Below are 23,028 nucleotides of genomic sequence, written 5' to 3'. Positions count from 1 at the left end.
AAAAGAGCGTTTCTACAGTTTTTCTCCCTCGATTACTGGCGCAGCTAAACACGCCTATACTGCTGACATTATCGTGAGCAAACAAAGCCAAATTCATCACAATCCCCAACGTCCCAAACCTTCCCGACTCGGTGCCATTTGTTCCACCTTGTGACGTCCATTAAAATCTCCAAATTCAGCCAAGAAACTCGTCATACATATTAAAGGGGACAGCTCTCACGGTTTCAATCATGTACCTTATGTCCCTGCAAAGATATGTCCCGAAATGTTCTGTCCCGTTCACTGTTCTGTATAAACATAAGGTCAGCCTTCCCGTGTTTGTCTGAAGAGGGAGACTGGAGCTCGTCTGACAGGTGAGGCCCAGTGACATGACGGGTAGGGGACAGGGAATGCAGATGTTTTCATAACTCAACGTACTAAAAGGTGCGTCGGGGCTAACGGAATGTGGGATTCGTAAGCAAAATACTGGAGAAGTTGGAAAACTAAGAATGCATGAGATTCTCAGCAGATCAAGCAGCTTCTGCGGAAAGAGAAACAATCAACGTTCTAGATCGATGATCCTTCATCTGTTACGAGGGACAACGGAGCTTTGGTCATGTGGGCAAGGTGAAGCTTTTCTTCTTATATCAAAGCAGATGAACTCTGAACTGGGTGAATTGGAAGGCGCTTGGGTGTGTCGCCTCCACAAAACACTTGTGGAATTTGAATTCAGCTAACAATCAGGAAATGTGCCAGTGGATGGGATAACACATTGACTCTCATATCTACCGGATTGTCGTAAAATGTATCTGATTCACCACTGCTCTTCAGGGAGACAATCGGCCTTCCTGACCCATATTGCACGACGTCACACCCCCGTGTTATTCCCCGCCAAGGATTTTGCAAGTCACCCAGTCACCCATCAAACAGGGACGATTACAGAACAGGACCGTCGATCTGGGCTCTAACTTTGCTATGAATTTCCACCGTACCTTCATCACTATATGGTCCATATCTATTCTTGCCTTTCCAGATCCATTGCTCATTCTCACCAAAGCAGTTCCAAAAATACAGGACCCCTGCTCACTGGAGAGCAAAGTCAATATCGCCATGAAACCAATGGATTCTTTCACACAGAGGCCAAACATAATTCTCAGGCACATCCTCATCCATCCCTTGGTCCATGACACGGCCTAAGAAATTTAGGCCATTGTATTCTGACAGTCCCGGATCTAATATCCTGGGAAAATCTTCCCTCCGGAACTTCCACCCACGCACAACTTGCTTCTCCCTCCTCTCCCATGTCCACAGCAGAATTGTCCCAGCAGCCTGGTGTTGTCCGTCCTAACTTATTTCTTCCTACCTTCACTCCATCACTTCTCCCGTGCCTAATCCCTCCGACGCATCTAATGTCCTCCGTCATTTTCACAGTTTCTAAATCCCGGTCCTTACCAGCTCTTGTTTACATGGACATAGAATTCCTCTACAACTCTATCGCACACTAGAATGGTGTGACATTTTCAAACAGAAGCCAAATAGTCTCCTGTTTCTAATAAACACATTTGCCTGGCTAAACACGACCTCACATCAAACAACTGCACTTGCTTTCTGCCAATCGAAGAACTATCTTCGGGATTCCTTCCCGTGTGCCCAGGATATATCTGTCTTCTCGCGAGATAGCCCTTGCTTCATCCCTATCCGGCACCTCACAAAACTCTATTTTCAGGGGCATTGATTGGTATTGATGCTGCATCCTGCACTCCCGCTGCCAGATCCATCGCGTTCACATTCCCCGAGGTCCATCTCTGAGTTTTCCATTCACTCTCCGGATCTCGGCGTCTCGATCTCAGGGAATAGGTCAGCGGTAAATGTACATTACAGCCCCACATATTCCCACCACGTTGACGACGGTATTTCCTCACATCCTGCCTCCTGTAAGGACTGCATTGTGTTCTCCCCGTCCCTTTCTCTCTGTTACCCTGCCCCAATGACGAGACATTTCACATGTGCCGAAAAGATGCCTTTTTCCTTCTTAATCGTGGCTTCTCTGCCACCAGATTCAGCACAGTCCTCGACCACACCTCATGTATTTCCTGCCCCTCTTCGACACCATCTCTCCATCCGGCTAAAGCAAGGATCGAGCTCCCCTGCTCCTTCCATTTCACTCCACCAGCCTCCGCATTCAACGGCTCATCCTTCGCAATGTCTAGTTCACCTACCGAAGTTCAAGAATCTTCCCTCCACTCACCGTTCTGCATTCGAAGGAGTGTTCCCTCTGCAACGCCCTGGCCCGCTGCTTCATCGCCGCCAACTACTGCACTTCCCACGGCACTTGTTCCATGCAGACACAGGGGATGTAACACTCACTCTTTAACCTCTTCCTTTCACAAAACAAATTAACTCAAAGCCGTCCTTCGGTGTCAGAATCCTGGAGCTCCATCATTGACAGCCAAGTGAGTCCCCAGTGGACAACAACAAGCACATCAAAAGCTGTCGGATCGCCAGCGTGCCTGGTTGGGCTGGAACCAACAACCTATCGGTTAACACCGAAGGATACCCTAGCGACGGTATAGGTTTGCCGGTTCTGTCCTGTGAGGAGTGGTTAAGCAGTGTGGGCCAAAACCCTCTGGAATTCAGTGACTAACAGATGATGTCAGTCACTCCGGGCCCCGAAATTCGGGGCTGGAGCCAATGATGGCAATTTGCAGCTCGGCAAGTAACCTGCTCGGCCCAGTGTTCATGTCGGCGGCAGATGATCAGTCGCCTTTCAGGAGTAACGAGGACCTCTGCACCGACAACATTTCCAAGCCAACGTCCAAATTTCAGAACGGAAGCATTGACCCGGTGTCAACACAGTTTTATTTATCCCATAGTTTATTTTTTCTCTGGGAGAACAAACCCGCAGTCCCCACAAGATCCCCCAAAACTGTTTACTCCAGGTAAACCTGCTGCTTCCGTCGGCAGGATTCGAACCTGCTTGGAAAAACCCGAATGAATATCATGCCCAACGCGCTAAACACTTGCCCATTACTGCGGGCAGGCAGAAGGAATTTTCCCGTGGGATGTGTCCAATGTGGTCCGTGAAGTACGAGAACAGCATCGATCCCGGAATTGGAGGAACAGGACTGATCCTGAACTACAAACAGAAACTGCTGGAAATAATCAGCAGGTCAGGCAGTATCTGTGGGGGAGAAATAGGAATACAGTCTCAGGTCAATGACATTTCACCATGAACTCCGGCGGGCAGATGGACGGCGAGAGGGTCACTCAGGGCAGGAGGGGGTTTCCTCACCCCACCACCGCACCCCCAGACCTCCCATCCTGCTCTCAGTCTCTGACTGTGGGTATCAGCATTAGGGACAGCGGTTATTGCCGTTCCCCAGCTGCCCTGGAGCAGGTGGTGTCGGGCCGCCTCCCTGCGCCGCTGCGCTCCGTGTGGTGAGGGAGCTCCCACTGGGCTCTCGGTGACCGGGATCCAGGATCCTGACCCGGCGCCCAGGCAGTGATGGCGATGGGGGGACTCTGCAGAGTGGCCTGGGCTGGGCGGCCGGGCCGGTTTCACTCCCCTTCTCCTTTTTGATCCATCCGACGTGCTTGCTGGGCCGCTTCAGACGGCATCACCAGGCGACCAGATTGGTGTGGGCTGGAGTCACATAGAGTCCAAAGCAGGTGAGGACTGCAGGTTTTCTTCCTGGAGAGTCCGGAGGTGGGAGCGACTGAGGGCAATGTTTCTTTTGGCCACATGATGCGGAGGTAGTGGTTATATCGGGATCCGTGCAGTGAAGATTCACCGAGATGTCGCCGACCATGTGCCGTTTCATTCATAAGAAGAGATTGGCTCGGCTGTCTTATTCTCCTTGGAGCGGAGGAGGCTGAGGGGTGAGGGACCAGTTTGATGTGCACAAATTATTACGATCATAGGTAGATAATAGGATATGTTTCCACACAGCGAGATATATAAAGCGAGGGGGCACATGTTCAATCCGCGGAAGTGAGGTGGTGCTGGCGGAGAGTCTAAATAAGATCCAGGGACAAACAATCAACGGTAGAGAATAAAGAACAAAGGAGACGAGGGAGCTCGGGGAGCATGTGGACAGATCTCTGAAGATGGAGTGGGGAGGGTACAGGTCGGGCGGTCTCAGCCGCGGAAGCACACTCCTCCATTCAGGCAGATGAGCCCTCATCTCATCTGAACCCAAACCACGTTCCCATGTACCTGCGGTTATCTTTCACTCCGTTTATTACGAAGTATCTGTCGACGGCAGCCTGAAAGTTATGCAAATCTCTGCATCCATGTCCCTGAGCGGAAGAGAGTTCCGTGGCCTAACGAACGACTGAGGGAAAATATCTCACACTTAAATAATAAATGACCACTTGCTTTGGACAAGAGCCACGAGTTATAGATTTTCTCCCCAGTGGAAACATCCTTCCAATGTATATCCTTTCAAGACTTTTATTGCTTCTAGGTATTTCAAATTATAACCGCTCCGTCTTCTGAAAACTAGCTGATAAAACCCAAAGCTCTCTAACCCTATTTCACAAAATAACTATTGTATTCCTGTTATTAGTCTAGTCAACCATTGCCTGAATTGACTTCAACAGGATTATATCCTGAAATAAAGTAATGCTTCGTTTGCTCTCGACATGGTCTCCACAGTCCTCGACAGAACTGAAACATTAACTTATTTTTATGGATTCAATTCTGCTTTCGAAATTCTACGCACTCTGGTAACTTCCCACATTATTTGCTGTATCTGCACACGGGCATTTTATGAATTATGCACCAGGACACGCAGGTCCCTCTGATCTCCGAGTTCTACGGTCTCATATCATCAAAACGTAATAAATGACGAAAATATGCCGGTATCACAGGATCACACAGACAGCTGGGAGTATGTGGCCAGGATTTAAAGGTGGCTTCGCCGAGGGACTAATTTCCCAGCAGTTCATCAATCATCCACGTTCTGCAATGTGAGACCCAGGATCAGTCCTGTTCGATGCAGATCTGCCCTCATATCCCAACTCGTTCAAGTTTATTGACATGGCCATACATAACCGGGTATAAATGCCATGAAAATTAACTTTATTCAGCAATCGCACAGTGCGTTACACACAGGACAAATCGAAGTTACATAAAATTAAATTAACATAAATTATACACAACGTACACGACACAATTACCAAAAATAACATAAAAACCTCAGTGCAACTTGAGAGAAATATCGTATAACGTAGAATTGGGAAATTTCAGGTCGGTTCAAGAACCCGATGGCAGTGGGGAAGGAACTGTTTTCGAATCTTGAAGTGTGAGTCTTCAGGCTCCTGTACCTCCTGCCTGATGGCAGCATCGAGAAGAGGGCACGGCCCGGATGATGGGGGTCGTTAATGACGGACGTCGCCTTCCTGAGCCATCACTTCTTGTAGATGTCCTTGATGGTGGGGAGATCTATACCCGTGATGGAACTCAATGAGTGACCACTCATTGTACCCTGTTGCATTCCTGTGCACTGGAGTTCTCATACTCGGCTGAGAACTTCTATGACGTGCCGAATCTCCTTAAAATTCTGCGAAAGTGGAGACGCTGGCTTGCCTTCTTCATGGCTGCGTCTATGTGCCAGGCCCAGGGAAGATCGTTCGAGATGTTGACATCCAGCAACTTGAAGCTGCTGACCCGTTTCCTTGCAGATCCTTCAATGAGGACTGTTGCGTGTTCGCCTGGCTTCCCTTCTTAAAGACACAATCAGTTCCTTGGTCTTGCTGAAGTTGATCACGACGTCGTTCTCACTGAACCAGCTGACGGATCTCACCTCCTGCACGTCTCGCGTTCTTTGCCGTGATTCTGCCAACAACAGAGGTGTCACTGGCCATTTTGTAGATGGCTTTGGAGCTGTGCTTAGCAACACAGTCGACGCTATCGAGAGAGTAGAGCAGGGTTTAGAGAGTCAGCTATGAGGTGCGTTTGTATTGGTGGTCAGTGAAGAGGAGGTGCAGTGCTATCAAAAACAATGAACTCAGAATTATATTGCAGGCCGGTCCAGCACTCACACACAGTGTCAGGCTGTGTTGCATTATTTATCATTCCGGCACCATTCAATCACAGACTTCTGTTCTGATCTACAGTGGAGCAGTGATTGGATCGCCAGCAGGAAAATCATTCTCTTTGCAGATGTATGAAAATCAGACAGCCAGGAGAAACGACAGGGGATAGGAGGATTAGAGAGGATCTGCGGGTGATTTATTTTTATCCAGAAAGTGGTTGGAATCTGGGAAGCATCAGCCCAGTAACTGGTTGAAGCGGGCAGAACATTTAACGATTATCCAACCGAGAAGGGGAATGCCCAAGGTATGTAAGGAGATAGACCAAGTTTTTACAATGGTATTAGTGAAGGTGTATAATCGATGGTCTGCATGAGCAGAATGGGCCGAATGACCTGATTCTGAGTTGCCTGACTCTCTGAATCTCGGAGTACTACTCCATTATACCAAAATCATTCCAACTTGCACTGAAGATAATGATATTTAAGAATCAGCCAAAGAAAACTAAATATAGTTGCGTTACATATTGTTTGAACAATAAGCCGAGATAATTATTTAAAGCCAGCTAGTAACGTATTTGTGAAACAACAAACAAGAAAGTAGAATAAACTCCACACTCTCACACTGTACCGGAGACTGACAGGTACAGAATGAATCCCCACACTCTCACACTGTACCTGAGACTGACAGGAACAGAATGAGACTTTCCCTGCCTGTTTCTGTCTCGCTATCTGTATCTGCTGCCCCCCCCCTCGCTCTCTCCCCCTCATGTATTTTATGCATGACTTTTTTTTCCCATTGACTATCTTATGTCTGTTCCTTTACTCAGCCAGTTATGTTTTGTTCGCAATTTAACCATGCTCTTCCTTCCTCTGGCGATTGACTAATTCCAATTCATTTTTATTTAGTTCTCTGACACTGAGTACCTCCTTAAATAATCCCTTTGTAGTTATTGGTTTCAATTCATTCACAAATGTCTCCTGCTTTTGTCACATGGCTCTCCGAATTTTTGGACTCTGTGTGTGTGTGTGTGTGTGTGTGTGTGTGTGTGTGTGTGTGTGTGTGTGTGTGTGTGTGTGTGCGTCTGTGTGTGTGTGTGCTCGTCTGTATGTGTGTGTGTCTGTTTGTGTGTGTGTGTGTGTGTGTGTGTGTGTGTGTGTGTGTGTGTGTGTGTGTGTGTGTGTGTGTGTTTATTATGGATGGAAAAGGACCTAGACTAAATCAAAGTCAGTGACGACAGGGAACTATGTTGTTCGAGCCCTGGTGGGTTGGGGTATTCCAGATATCGACAGTGGGATGTTAAAGTGGTTACATTTATGGATGGAGGTATAGCACAGCTGTATAGAAATTGTAAAGGGAGACGCTCATTGTTGCACGTTTCCCCTTCTCAGTCCCTGTCGGTTCTTTCTGTCTCTCTGCTTGTATCAGGCTCTGTGTCTCGGTGTTTCTATCCTATTGGCCGTATGTGTGTGCGTGTTTGTGCTTCTGTCTGTGTGCGGTGATCATGGGTTTCCAGTTTGTTGCTGAGGCGGTGTGCACGCCCCACTGCAGGTGGTGAGAATGGATGTGGCGGCTGAGTGTGGAAGCACACGCGTTATCTGAGGGGGATTCTGGGCATTGGATTACAGAAAAGAACATGGAAACACAGGCCGTGAATCCCTCAAATGCACAGCGGCTGTGGCGAAGTTGAAATCACTCGTTTACCAGGTTGCTGCAGAAGGGTTAATTCAGATAGGAAAGTGGCTTGTTGCTGGGCTCATAATTCCCAGGTCGATGAAGCAAACCCATGCCTTTCTCACACCCTGCCTCACCAACACAAATGGACATGCGGTTCATCCACTGCCACTGAACCTTCATATGTTTACTTATCCAAGGCCCTGCTACATGTATTTTGTCCACAGACCGGCCAGTCTCACCAATCATCCCCCTCTCTGCCCCACAATGGATGAAGGATCCTGAAACACTACCGATTCCTTTCTGCCTTCAATCCCCATTCCTCCATCTCTCCATAACTCTGGAAACTCATGTGGAGCCACAATACGACATTTGCTCCGCCACCTGCACCCGACCGGCTGCTCACCGAACTGACACTTCCTATTTTTGCAACCTGTTACTTATCCCCCTTCCCTCTGCCAGGAACGGAAGGTCATGCGTTCAACCATCTGAAAAAAAAACACAGGAATAAAAACAATCACCGTGGGGATGGGAAGAGGACATTCGTCGAATGAATGTTGTTGAAACCATTCATTACACCATTGCCGGTCTGCTCTGAGCTAACTGTCAGAGTGTTGTCGGAATTTCTCCTTTGTGAAAAGATTGTCTCACTTTTTCAAACGCAATGTGCATGCGACTTGCTTTCAATTGTCGTGACATGGAGTTTTAGAATAAGGGGTTTATGTCACAGATAAATAAATCATGAGTTAATCCACAGCTAGAATCCTGTGTGCAGTTCTGGGCGCCCCAATATGGGAAGGATGTCATAGTGCTGGAGGAGCTTCAGAGGAGATTCGGCACGGGGGTTTAAGTCGACAGCTAACAGGTTGCTGCAGAGACGTTATTTCAGAAAGCACGGTGTTGCGTTGCTTAGCACATGCCCCAGAGGTCCAGGAATTAAACGTTTCTGCAATATGCGTTGTCATTACCGATTTTCCAACTCGAGAACATCAGCTCAGAGTGTCTGCAGGAGCTGTAGATTCCGGAGCAACAGGTCGCAGCTTCTCACTGAAATGGGATATCCAGTATCTTAGCGGATACAAGACATTTACTGCCCTGGTTCCAGAGAGTGGGAGTAGCAGAGAGACCAGCTCTATTTCACTGAACTCCAGAGAGTGTCGACCCACGCTGGCACCATGACAGGCGCGGCAAAGAAGGGTGATAACAGAACCACAGTAGTGATATTAGACTAGATAGTGAAGGGGCAGACAGGAGATCCTGTGGCTGCAGAACGTACTCTAGGATGGTGTGATGCCTCCCTAGTGCCAGGGTCGAGGATGCCTCTGAATGGTTGCAGAACATTCTCAAGAGGGAGCGTGAGCAGCCAGAAGTTATTGCACACAATGGGATCAATGACACAGGCAGAAAAAGGGGTCCTGCAGAGGGAATATCGGGAGTCAGGAAACAGGATAAAGGAGGAGCTTAAGGGTAGTGATATCTGTATTAGTCATCGTGCCACGGCGATGGAGGGTAAGAACAGGGCAATGTGGCAGACAAATTCGCGGTTGAAGAGTTAATGCAGGGGGAGGGATTCAGATTTTTGGACGACTCGGATCTCTATGGGACAGAAGTGACCTGTGCAAGAGGGAACTGTTCCAGAGTCCAAAGAGTTTTGGAAGGTCACCAGCAATTATTCACTGTTTACAACATGAGTTCCTCTAGTATAACTCAGAGGGTGTCTAAAGTTGAAGAGAATGCAGCCTTTGACAAAGCGCGACATCAACAAGTGTTGATAAAACTGAAGTTAACGGGAACCAAAAGGAAGATACTGCAAAGGTCAGAGTTATCTCCCGTGCAGTGGAAAACGGTTGTAGCTGTCAGCTGTCCCTCATCCCAGCCGCAGGACATCACTGCAGGATTTCTCCCCCAGGCCCAGCCACATTCAGCTGTTTCATCAACGTCTTTCCTTCCATCATAAGTGTGGATGATCGCTGACGATTTATTTATCTTCCAAATCCCCGCAAATGAAGCATCCCACTCCTGCGTGCACCCAGACATCCGGGGATGGATTGACCATTCACAAGTAATGTTCTCGCAACAAAAGTTCCAGGCAATGACCATCACCCACAGGAGAGGGTCCAGCCATCCAACATCGGCATTCCCTTGTTTTACCATCACTGAATCCCCGAACATCAAAACCCCGGGTGTTACCATTTACCAGAAACTAAACTGGGCGAGCGACAGAAACATTACGACTACCGTGTGATCGGAGTGCTCTCGGATATTATTAGAAATCTCTTCTCTTAGAGACTGGCCGGGAGTGTGACTTAATTTTGGGGTAAGCTGTGCATCATTGAAAAGGTAGAGTTTTGATTGATTCACAGCTGATGTGAATTACAAGAAACTCTATTCACAGCTCATCAGCTGTTGTAGGTGTCGACTCTCAACTGAATAATTCCTCTGCGTTTTGCAAATGCAGTCTGTTGGAGGATGGGGACATCAGGTGGACGGAACAGGAATTGCAATGTCCGACACAGTTAATTTGAGAACATCGGAAACTGCAAAAGATGAGACTCGCCGCGTCAGCACTGTCAGGGGTGAATTCCCCAGTAAAAATTCATACAACATTAAGCAAAAATTGGGGTTGGTAATGAGTGTGAGAGATTATTTCCTCATTTCCTGAAAGCAGATCAAGGATTATAATTCTCATCCCTCATCTTTTCCCGGTCAATCGATGAACGGATCAACGCATTTTCCAGCTCTCACTCTCTCTCTATTCCAGATGCCTGCAGGAAACTGTATGCCCACAGATGCCCGACATGTCCCAGATGATGCGTTCACACTGAGTGACGTCTGTCTATTCACCACTCGCTCGTGTCTATGCCTGTGAAATCTCTCTCCTCACACCCCCTCCATTCCTGACATAGTGTGGAAGAATAAATGGTGTCCTTTGACTATACTGTGGCTGATGGGATACTTGACATTGTATGAGAGAAATCTGCTTGCAGTCAACAGTAAATCTGGGCTTGCAGCCAGCAGGTCTGCAGAGGACTGCTGAAACCAGCCTTGAGCTCAGCCTTAAGCACCCGATAAGAGGAACTGGTTGGTTTTGTATTATTTTAATCTATGTCACACATTGATTAAGTTCTTAAGTATGTATCAACCGTATCTGAACTAGTCACGTGATATTACTGTTGTTTTAACATATAAATTAAGCTTGCAATCTTCTGTAGGTTAGAGTCTGGGTGACGCTGGGGATCGCTGCCCACTCTCCATGGTACCATATATAAATAAAGCCTTTTAATGAAACTCGGGAGTTATCGTCTCTTATTGTAGATTAAATTAGAGTTTCTACGACACATAGATTCTGTCCCCTTCTTCTGCACAGACCGATGTCATGCCTTCATTCAGAGTTTCAGTCTCCCTGTTTCACAGGAATATTCCCGTTTGTACCCTGAGCGCACGCACTGGACGCTGGTAGTCCCTCAGTAGAGTCCCTCAGGCCACATTCCCTGTTCATTCGGTGTTCAGCCCTCCCATCCTTTTCCGATAACTCACCTCTAGTCCATATACTCCTGTTCTAGTCCCACCGCCAACGGGAGCGGCTTCTCTCTGTCTAGTCTTCCTATGCCCTTTGTCACTTCACCTACCCCAATTACATTATGTCTCAGTCTCCGCTGTTCCAAAGGGAACAAACTTTACAACGGAAGACACATCCTGGTGAATCTCCTCTGCATCCTCTCTCCTGAAATCTGGCCCTTCCTACAGTGTGGCGAACAGAACTCCACACAGCCCTCCAGTGTGGGTCGAATCAAACTCTAACATGTTTGGAACAAAGCCACCCTGCTGTTAAATTCCATGCACCACCTCATGAAGGAGCTCCCCCGTTTGAATACGTCACACCCTTATCTGCATTTGCTGTCACGTTAAGGGTCTCTGTACTTGAAGACCAAGGCTCCTCCATCCACTTAATACCCATAAGTATACCCTTGTGCAAGTTAGGGGAGAATTTAACGCACCGATGTCAGTCTCGCCCCAGTCCATGTCCGCCCTTGTATATCCAGTGTCGGGTCCAAACAGCCCGTAAATACTGGGTTTGCTGGAAATTGGACATGGCAGGGAAAAAAAATGATCTATAACTCAGCAGGTCACGTAGCGCTCGTGGAGAGAGAAGACAGAGGTGTCAGGTCAATACTCTATGACAGCAGACGGAACATCAGCTCAGCCCCGCCAACCGATCTTAGTCTCTCCCACCTGCTGACTCTCGGGTGCTGGGTGAAGAAAACCCGACGTCCTCATCCGCTCCGGACTGTATGTGACTCCACCCCACCCCCATGGAGTCGTCTGGTGACGACCAGGCAAACCCGTCGGGTGAATCAGAAAGGAAGAGGAGAGCGAAACCGGCCCGGCCGCCCAGCGCAGACCTCTCTGCAGAGTCTGCCCATCGCCATCACTGCCTGGGCGCCGGGTCAGTATCCTGGAGCCCCGTCACTGAGAGCCCAATGGGAGCTCCCTCACCACACCGAGCGCAGCGGCCCAGGGAGGCGGCCCGGCACCACTTTCTCCAGGACAGCTGGGGAACGGCAGTAACCGCTGCCCCTGCTGATGCTCACAGTCAGAGAGACTGAGAGCAGGATGGGAGGTCTGGGGGTGTGATGGCGGGTGAGGAAACCCTGTCCCGCTCTGAGTGAGACTCCCTCCGTCCAACTGCGCGCCCGCAGTTCAGGGGTGAAAGGTCATCAATCTGCAAGGTTAACTCCTGTTTCTCCCTCCACAGGCGCTGCCTGACCTGCTAACTGTTTCCAGCAGTTTCTGTTTATAGTTCAGGATCAGTCCTGTTTCTCTGACTCCGGAATCAGTGTTGTCCCCGTCCGTCCCGGGACACACTGATCCCAGCCCATGGCCAGTCCTTTTGGCTGCTGGGCTGTGGGCAGCGCGATAGTCGTGTCCGGGTGGTTAAGGTGATGGACGAGAAATCCATTGGCGTTTCCTCGCACAGGTACGAATCCTGCCGACTACAGGAGTTGCGGGTCCGGCCGGATTAAGCGGTGTAATTTTGAGGGGCTGTTGATTGTTTGGTCCCGGAGTGAAAATTCCTTATAATAAATGCCACCGTTTTTACTGTGTTTCAATGTTTCCCTCACGAATTTGTGACATTGACCTGGACATTCTCTCCAGTGTAGTGGGCCTGGTCACTCCTGACCCTGTTTCCGATCAGAAACGTTACCTCTGTTTCTCTCTCCACAAATGCTGCTCGACGTACTGAGTGTTTCTACCGTTTTTTGTTTTCTATTGTCCGTGACTCGTTGATCCAAACCATTGATTGAGGTTGTGAAAAGCCGGATCCCAGCACCGATCCCTGGTCACCGCCTCCCAACCCGGGAACAGCGCATTTACTCCCGCTTCCTTCAGGGTGTCTCTGTGGCGCAATCGGTCAGCGCGTTCAGCTGTTAACCGAAAGGTTGGTGGTTCGAGCCCACCCAGGGAAGCTGGTGACCTGGCAGCTTTCGCTGTGCACGTCATTGGCAGTCGGGTATGTCACGAACCAGCAACAAAAGATCGAGTCACAGAGTCAAACAACACGATTCAGTGTTAAAAACTATTTTATTAATCACTACTTATGATAATACGTAAAATAAAAGTAAAAATGTTAGTATGTTAGAATTCGAAAATGTTAAACCTTGAACTTTAACCCCAAAACTAAACTCTTCATGTGTGTGTGACAAAGTCCCAAACTCCAAGTTCAGGAATGGTTCTTAAAGTTCAGTTCCGCAAGCCATAAAGTGAAACATGAGCAGGGCTTCTTCAACAACCACCGTTGTCTGAAGATAAAACTTAGATGTAGAGAAACATAGAGAGAGTAAATACGAAATCCAAATGTTCCACGATGGAACCCAAACGACACTTCAGTGTTTACTCTGTAGTGACTTCCTCACCCCGAAAAGCATCCGAATCGTGGTCGTCCTGTTTCCTTCTACAGGTCAGCAACAAAGTGAACTCCACCGGATTACTTCCAATTTCCATACATGGATTTCTATGGCAGACACAGTTATTGTTTCTCATCCATCGATAGAGAAACTAGCAGGCTGATGTCTCTCTCCCTTCTTCTCTCTCTTCTCTCTGTCTTCTTCTGACCCCTTCAACAACGTTATTACGTCCTTTATTATCTATTGACGTAAGCACGCCACACACACACACACACACACACACACACACACACACACACACTATCTTAAAGGGACATTCACTGAGTCCGTAACAGGTAACACTGCGCTGTCCGGAAGCGGCCGCTCCCTGCTGCTGCCTCAGTGGGAGCCCTCCCTGCGGGGTCTCACGTCCGGATGTTCCGCTGCCTTTTACCCGAATGTGCAAGTTTCCTCCGGCGACATCTTTGGACCGAACGGACTTGCCAGGTCTTGTTTTGGCCTCAGCTCCAGAAGGTTTTCACGGCGTGTGGAGAGAGCGAGGAACAAGGGCTTGAACTTGGATGATGAGCCATGGTCGCACTGAATGGTGGAGCGGGAAGGGCCAAATGACCAGTGCCAGCCTTGTTCTCTGTGTTCATATAATCCTGTGTTATTCTCGACGGGTGAGACCCAGAAAAGAGCGAACTTCTGAAATTACGGAGCAGCAGCGGGGATGTAGATCGGAGGAAAAGAGCAGCTTTGCATGTATGAGGTCCCGGATTCAATCCCCGGCAGCTCCATGTTGTTGATCTTGAACTTTGAACAATTGCCGGAACAAGTCCCTGCTAAGAATTCTGACTAACCTCAGAACGGACTCGCACTGTGAAATCCAAACCTGATGTTGTCTCGAACCACAGAGAGCTGGGAAAGTGACATCTAACATGGATAAATCACCTGTAATATTGCATTGCCAACTCCCAGAGATACGCCTCTTAATTTTACCTTGTACCCGGGTGAGATCACAGACAGCACAGTGATGGTAACCGTATGGGGCAGGAAGTAAGGAACGAAGAAAGTGAGGAGAGAGAGAGAGAGAATGGGAAGAGATAAAGTAGTCAGCGAGGGGAAAGAAGAGGCCAGCAGGAGAAACTGTGTGAAGTCGGAAAAGAAAACGGCAACAAGAATAACAGAGAATGCAGAATGATGCAAGTATTTTCCCAACAGCAGAGTGGCGCAGCGGAAGCGTGCTGGGCCCATAACCCAGAGGTCGATGGATCGAAACCATCCTCTGCTATTCTTCAGCTGAACATTTTACAACAGGACGCCGTCACGTCACACATCCCCACAATGTTCATTTCACTTCACTTAGAATGAAAAACTCGCGTTTCAATATTATTGTTCCTTTCATTCCATTATTCCATGTGGACAGGTTCGTTGGGGAGAACGACGGTCCCTGTTGTGCTCAGCTATGGTCCAATACACAATGTTCTCCGCTGTATGAGGCTGTGCTCTGATATAGAACAGAAAATGCTGAAAACACTCAGCAGGTCAGGCGGAAATCGAAAGCGAGTTAACATTTCAGACCCGGGACCCGTCAGTGGAACCGGGACAGAGAGAGAACAAGTGAATGTTCAGCAATAGAGAAGGTGGGGAGTGGGGGGAAGGGGGGAACAAGGGGAGCATCTCTGACAGGGTGAGGCCAAACACATCACGTGATGGGGCTGTGGGGCAAAGGGGAAACACGGAGCTACAATGACAGAGCGGTGACGGGCAGAAATGTCCAGTTCCGAGACACGGGGAAGGCGTTTGGAGACGGTCTGAGGAAGGTTTTCATCCAAAGGGTGACTGGTGTCTGGGCCGCACGACCTGAAGTGGTGGCGGAGGCGGGAACTCTCGCAACGTTGATGAAGTATCCAGATTAACATTTAAATCGCTGAGGCGGAGACGCTTGTGGGACAAGTGCTGGAAAACGGGTTTAGCACAGAGCGGAATGTTATGGTCGGTGTGGACATTTCTGTGCTGTGTGACCCTCTGACCCTGTATTACACCTGCCAGTGCAGAAGCACCGGGTGCAGTCCGTGTGGGAACGGAGGGGGAGTGAGGGAGAGATTGCACAGGGTAAACATAGACAGGGAGAGGGGGTGAACAGACTGACGTCACTCAGTGTGAACGCGTCATCTGGGACATGTTGGGATCATAGATCATAGAACATCACAGCAAAGGAACAGGTCCTTCGGCCCACCATATCTGTGCCGAACTCGATGCAGGATTAGACTAAACTCTTCTGCCTGTACATTATCCATATTCCCCCCCCCCCCCACCAATCCCTGCACGTATCCTTCCATTCCCTGTATATCCATGTACCTATCCAACAGCCTGCTAAACAAGTATCGTATCTGCTTCCACTACTGCACCTGACAGGCCGTTCCAGACACCCACCAGTCTCTGAGTAAAACACTTGCCGCATACTACTGATTTAAACTTACCCTCTCTCACCTTCAATTTATGCCCTCTGGTATTTGACATTTCTGCCCTAGGAAATATATCTGCCTGCCTGCCTATCTATGCCTCTCATAGTTTTATAAATTTCTATCAGGTCTGCTTTCAGCCCCGGACGCTCCAGAGAAAATAACCCAAATTTGTCCAATCTCTCTTTATAGCTTCTACCCTCTAATCCAGACAGCGTCCTGGTAAACCTCTTCCGCACCCTTTCCAAAGCCTCCACATCCTTCCTGTAATGGGGCGACCACGTGTCCTAGTTTGCTGTGGGAATCTGGGACAGAGTGAGAACCAGAAGCTGCAATGATCCCTTCATCGATTTCCTGGGCAAAAGGTGAGGGACGGAAATTCCTTCCCTGACCCACGGACCTGCTCACAGTTATAATTAATGAAACGGCGATGGGATCTCCCTAACCCTCACTCATCGAACTAAATGAATTCAGCAAGTTACCCAGGGATTAGCATAAGTAAAGCACTCGAGACCTTGAGTTCTGTACAGAACGTTGTTCTTTAAGAGGTATACTTGTGAAAGTCCCGATGTCGGGAGATTAAAACTCTGGAACCTGCGATGGCCGGGAATCGAACCCGTGTCAACTGCTTGGGAAGCAGCTATGCTCATCATTATAACACCATCACCGCACTAATGCGCAGGCCATTCGGGTACTGAACCGTCTCCAGTGCTGTTTGACTCTGTGACTCGATCACCAGTATCCGAGCTGCTTTCTGACGGGTCCTCACTCTGCTGCAGACCCTGTTCAGCCCAATTGATTCGCCACCCCAACAGACCTCCACAGCGCCCAGTGATTATTCAACCGGGATCGGACCGATGTGAGAGTTGATCCTGAAATAGTCGAAGAGAGATAAATCGTTTCCTGCCTTTCTCATCAGAAAATGGGAAAGTAAATCCGGATTAGAAATATCCTTTTCAATCACACGCAGTTAGGCCCAAATGGGAGCGCCACCTCCGGCCGGTCCTTGAACACAATAAGTGACTGAATCGCTGGAGAATCCTGAGACCCCTCCAGTCACATAGTGAGGTGGGTGTCTGAAAGGCGCCAGGTTTACAGTCAACAAACACACATCGGGGTGACTCTGTGAGTTCTCCTGTACCCTGACAACCGAATGACACGCTATGTCCTTTCATCGGTTCCTCGTTAGTATAGTGGTTAGTATCCCCGCCTGTCACGCGGGAGACCGGGGTTCAATTCCCCGACGGGGAGATGCTTTTTCGGTTTCCAAATATAACTGGGAAAATAAAATCGAATTTGAATTTTAAAAAGAATGTTAAACCAATAAAGTGTTTGGTGCTGTAGTGATCAGTCCTTTGGACATCGGGAATGTGGAACAGCCGGGTCTGCAGCGAGCCCGGGCTCGGGTGAGGCTCCCGAGCGGAAGTGACTGTGTTCAGCCTCTTTTCCCAGATATCCCCTCAGCGGGTCTGTACCGTAGCGCTATTCGCTGTTACACTCAGTGACCGAGTCCGTCACTCCGAGCACATTAAAGCGGAACTGTTATATCAACACCCGCACGTTCATGCTGTGTCTGCGGAGTTGTGTGGAGAAGACCGGCTCAGAAACAGCTGTAACACTTTACAGAGAAAGATCCCAAGTTGCGCTCCAGCAGGGCAAGACTGCACCAATGGAAAGAGAAACACAGGCTAACTCACAGGTGGATGACTGGCAGAGATAGGCAGTACTGACACAAGGATCAGAGGAAGATCTGTCCCTTCCCCACTCTCTCCGGAGGCTGGTTGGAATCAACAACGCACTGTTTTAGTTGATAACATACAAATATTTCCCTGCTTTAGTTACCAATAAAGTGAATCCTGATTATGAATGTCCCTTACAGCAACACACACAGTCAGATCCGAATAGGAGCCCCTCCTCCGGCCAGCCCTTGAATCACTGTAGAATCCTGAAAGACGAGGGTTTTACAGTCACCAACAAACACCGGGGTGAACCTGTGAACCCTCCGCTACCCTGACAACCGAGTGACATATCACCTACTGCCGTGGGTTCCTCATTAGATTCCCCGACGGGGAGATGTTTATTTCTGTTTCCAAAGAGTCCTAATCCGATAAATTGATCGCCGGCTTTTCTCCACGGATGCTGCCTGGCCTGCGTATTTCCCCTCAGCATCATCGTGATTGTTTAAAAATACAAGAGAAATTTTGAATAAAACAGAAGTAAATGCGAAGAAGAGATTGTTGTTGAAGTGATCCGTTCATCGGACATCCGGAATGTGGAACAGGCCGGTCTGCAGACAGCCCGGGATGGAAAAGTCTCCCAGAGATGAGATGTCTTTATTAGTCACATGTACATTGACACACACAGTGAAATGCATCTTTTCCGTAGAGTGTTCTGGGGGCAGCCCGCAAGTGTCTCCACGCTTCCGGCGCCAGCATAGCATGCCCACAACTTCCTAACCCGTACGCCTTTGGGAAGTGGGAGGAAACCGGAGCGCCCGGAGGAAACCCACACAGACACGGGGAGAACGTACAAACCCCTTACAGACAGCGGCTGGAATTGAACCCGGGTCGCAGGCGCTGTCAGAGCGTTAACCTAACGCATGAATAAGGGACTTTGTGTTCAGCCTCAGGAACAGCTGAAACACTTTGCAGAGAACGATCCCAAGTGGACATGTTCTACAGTGGACGGGTCCCGGGTGTAAAGCCGCCCTGTCCCTCTCCCAGCCCCGGACCCTTCGCTCAGACTCCGATCAAAGTGAACTGGGGAAAGGTCCGGCTGGACTTCCCTGTGATGTCAGGCGGACAGGAGCGCATGCGCCGCGTAGCCCCGCCCCTGGTGCTGATTGACAGCGGGCGGCAGAGCACATGCGCCGTCTGCTGCAGCTCCGCCTGTGAGCGCCATTCTCTCAGCGAGCGGGTTTAAAGCAGCCGGGAATGGAGAGCTCCCGGGCCTGGGGGTAGGGCGCTGACAGCAGCCTCCTTCCAGCAGCGCATCGCTCTGGGAGCGGCTCCGCAGATGGGCTCAGGCATGGAGTCCGGACCCGGGGCAATGGGGGCGGTGGCTGGCGGGAAGAGGCGGAGTGGAGCAGCGACTGGGCCCGGAACATGGAGTGAGTGGGGAGGGAGAGGCCGTTCCAGGGCTGGGGATGGGGAGGGCTGGGGAGGCGGAGTGGGGAGGAGCTGCCGTTGACGGTCACTGCTGCTTCCTTTCCCCAGAACAAGAGGGAAAGTTTCCGGTTCGGTCCAGTCTCCCCTTGTGTGTTGTTACTTGACAGTGAGCAGTGGACACAGAGCCGGACGCTCAGGGTGGGGGCACTTTTACAAAGAGCGTCTGTTGCAGAGGAGGGTACAGATTAAACAACAGCTGTCTGGCTCCTGTTGAGCGGCGAGTCCCACGAGAGAGGTGAGTGGAAATGCTCGCTGTGTAAATCTCCCTGCTTCATGCGCAGTCCCATTCCCGGATCCGTGCCGGGATGTGGCGGTGTGTGTGTCCCTCACTTGGTGCGGAGCTGCCGCCCTCTGCTGGTCGGCAGAAGCTGAGAGCTGCAGCCCTGCAGCGGCCTCACACACTGGCACTGGCTGAACCATAAACCATACAACCATACAGCACAAAACAGGCCCTTCGGCCCACCATGCTGCACCGGCCACTTCACACAGCCGTCTGCCTTTTACCTCTCCTTCACTGATCCCGTTTCCTTTTCCTTCCCACAGGGAGAGACTTCAATCAGCTCTGATGTTCCGTCCTCCAGAGGCACAAGGAACAAAGCAGCTGCTCCGTCTCTCACGCACGAGGTACGTAAAAAGAGCACAGAGACACCGAGAGCTCATGAGTTCCACAGTGTCAGACAGCAGAGACATTCAGTCCCACACTGAGCCCAACACCCAGATACACATTTCCAATACAACAGTTAAACAGTAGGAGTGAAAAGGGCTCCTTAAAGATCAACAAGGTGATCTACATGTGGAACCATAGGATATGGGTGAGGTCCTGAACACATGTTTCTCGTTTGTATTTACTGTGGAAAAGGACACGAATGGCAGGGAACTCGGGACAGAGATGTCTTGAGAAGAGACCACATGACAGTGGAGGAGGTGCTGGAAGTCTTAAAAATGCGCAAAGGTAGATAAAACCCTGACGCCTGACCAAGTGTATCCTGGGACATTGTGGGAAGGTCTGGAAGACATTGTGTGGCCCCTTGTGGAGATAATTGTATCATCGATAGCCACAGGTGAGGGGCTGGAAGATTGGAAGGTGGCTCATGTTGTGCTGTAATTTAAGAAGGGCTGCAAGGAAAAGCCTGGGAGCTACAGACTGGTGGGGCTAATGTCAGTGGTGGGACAGTTATTGGAGGGGGTTCTGAGAGACAGGATGTACCTGCATTGGGAAAGGCAAGAACTGAGTATGGATGGTCAGCATAGCTCTGTCTGTAGGAATTGTGTGTCATGAATTTGGTCAAGTTTTTTTTTCAAGAGCCAATCAAGAAGATAGATGAGGGAAGACTGGTCGATGTCATCTTCATGGACCTCAACAAGGCTTTTGACAAGGTACCACGTGGTTGGCTGGTCTGGAAAGTTGGATCACATGGGATCCAGGGTGAGCTGGTCAAATGGACGTAATATTAGCTTGATGGTGGGAGACAAGAGGGTCATTTTTTAGCCTGGGGGCCTGTGACCAGAGGTACTCCACAGGGATCAGTGCTGGATCTGCTGTTGTTTATATCAGAATCATTTATATGAAAGATTTGGATGAGCGTGCAGGTGGTGTGGTCAGTGAGTTTACAGATGATACTAAACTAGGTGGTATAGTGGACAGTGAAGAAACTTATTTAAGATTATAAAGGGATCTTGATCAAGTAGGTCAGTGGGGTGAGGAAGGGCAGATAAATGCAAGATTTTGCATCTTGGTAAGACAAACCAGGGCAGGACTGACACAGTAAGTTGGTGGGCCCTGGAAGTGTTGTAGAATGGAGAGACCTCGGGGTGCTGGTACCTCATTTCTTCAAAGTGGCAACACAGGTAGACAGGGTGGTGAAGAAGGTGTTTGACATTCTTGCCTTCACTGGTCAGAATATTGGGTACCGGAACTGGGACATCATGTTACAGCTGTAGAAGCCATTGGGAAAGCTGCATTTGGAGCACTGCGTACAGTTCTGGGTGTCCTGCTGTCAGACTGAGGTCATTCAACTGGAGAGATTTGAGGATGTTACTGGGACTGGGGGGCTTGGGTGATAAGGAGAGGTTGGGTTGGCTAAGCCTTATTTTCCTGCAGTGAATGTGAACTTGGAGAAGGTTATAAAACCATGAAGGACATAGGTCAGGTCAACAGTCAATGTCCTTTCCCCAGGGAGGGAATGCCAAAACTAGAGGTCACAAGTTTAAAGTGAGAGAGGAAGGATTTAAAAGGGACCTGGGGGCAAGTTTATCACACAGAACATGGTGCATATATGGAATGAGCTGCTAGAAGAGGTGGTCCAGGCGGGTACGGTTACAACACTTAAAAGGCATTTGGACAGTTCCATGGAGAGGAAGGTTTACAGGGATGTGGGCCAAATGCAGGCAAATAGGAACAGTTCAGGAAGGCCACGGTCGGCATGGACGAGTTGGGCTGAAGGGCCTGTTTCCGTGCTGTATAACTCTGTGGCAGAGAGGGTTTGGGGTGTAGACAGGATAGGTGAATGGGTGAGGACGGGGCAGATGGAACAGAATGTGGGGAAATGTGAGCTCATCCACTCCCAGAGGAAACATGGAAAAGGAGAGAACTTTTTCCACGGGGACAGAGTGAAATGTTCGGAGGGACCTGGGTGTCCTTGTAAACAAACCACTGGCAGTGACCATGCAGGGACAGCAGGGCATTAGGGAGCCGACAGGATGTTGTCCTGTGATGCAGGAGGATTGGAGAGCAGGAGTGGGGATGCCTCACTCGGATTATATAGGACCCTGGTGAGAGTTCACCTTGAACATTGTGTCCAGGTCTGGTCACACTACCTCAGGAAGGATCTACCTGCAATAGAGGGAGTGCAGTGACTGTTCCCCACGCTGATTGGACTGGTTCTGTCGACCCGAAATCAATTTCCCTATCCGTCCGCTGTAAGTAACTCAGTGCCACGAGGTCAATTCGAATAAATACCTTTATCAGCAGTGCACCGCTAGGAGAATTCTCTTCAGCACTCACTAAGAGTCACTTCCCGAGTTCTCTCAGTACAAAGGGGTAGACAGAGATTTATGTAGGTATTGTCATGCGCACTTTAATGAGTCAGGTGCCAGAGTTCTTGGTTGAGCAGGAAACAGACAAAGGGCTACTGCAGATGGACAAAGAGCAGCCTCACACCACAGGTTCAGCTAATCATTTTGCAATCGGGTGAGACAAAGGCAGGTATCACCTTCATTGTTTGAGACAGCCTTCCCATTTCCCGTTAAGATTGACCATCATCTCCATAGTCAAGCATAATGGGAATCCAATTAAGTTCCAGACACAGCAATTGCCACACAGCACCCAGCCCAGGTAAGCAGTGGTGTGGCTGTTCTGGCCTGAAGGACACTTTTTAAATCAGTATTTTGAGCAGCCATAATTCTCATCCGTTTTAAGATATCAATACAGTTATAGTTTATTAATCCTACACCTCCTCAGTTCCAGGGAGGGCAGGTCCCCTGTGTGAGGGGACAGTGAGTGGGCTGAACCTGTATTCTCTGGGGTTAAGGAGAAGAAGGGGAGATCCAGTGGAGACTTGCAGAATTGTTGGAGGGTGTGACAGACCGGATACAGGGAGGGTGTTTCTGCTGTCTGAGGGGTCTGTAGTGAAGGGTCACAGTCTCAGAATGAGGGGTTGGACCTTCAAGGACAAAGTCCAGAAGTTGCTTCCTTCATCAGAGGATGGTTCATCTTGATATTCCTGACCTGCGGACTGTGGAGACCCAGGTTTCAGTATATTCAGGGCTGAGACTGATAGGTTCTGGGAGATATTTAGTCATCCAGGGAGTCGCTGTAGC

General features: G+C 49.3%; 1 protein-coding gene and 3 non-coding genes across 5 annotated transcripts in view; all 4 read left to right on the top strand.

Moving 5' to 3' along the window:
- LOC127584842 (histone H4) overlaps window positions 1-23,028 on the top strand; it is a 1,041,564-nt gene that overhangs the window by 885,841 nt on the left and 132,695 nt on the right. The window lies entirely within an intron of this gene.
- On the top strand, window positions 13,084-13,157 carry trnan-guu (transfer RNA asparagine (anticodon GUU)). Its single transcript has one exon. It is a non-coding gene; the product is annotated as a tRNA-Asn (tRNA).
- trnam-cau (transfer RNA methionine (anticodon CAU)) lies at window positions 14,797-14,868 on the top strand. Its single transcript has one exon. It is a non-coding gene; the product is annotated as a tRNA-Met (tRNA).
- trnad-guc (transfer RNA aspartic acid (anticodon GUC)) lies at window positions 17,222-17,293 on the top strand. The gene has a single exon. It is a non-coding gene; the product is annotated as a tRNA-Asp (tRNA).

Source organism: Pristis pectinata, chromosome 31 (assembly GCF_009764475.1).
Source record: "Pristis pectinata isolate sPriPec2 chromosome 31, sPriPec2.1.pri, whole genome shotgun sequence".
In the NCBI taxonomy this organism is placed as follows: Eukaryota; Metazoa; Chordata; class Chondrichthyes; order Rhinopristiformes; family Pristidae; genus Pristis; species Pristis pectinata.
This window is presented reverse-complemented; position numbering and strand designations above follow the sequence as displayed.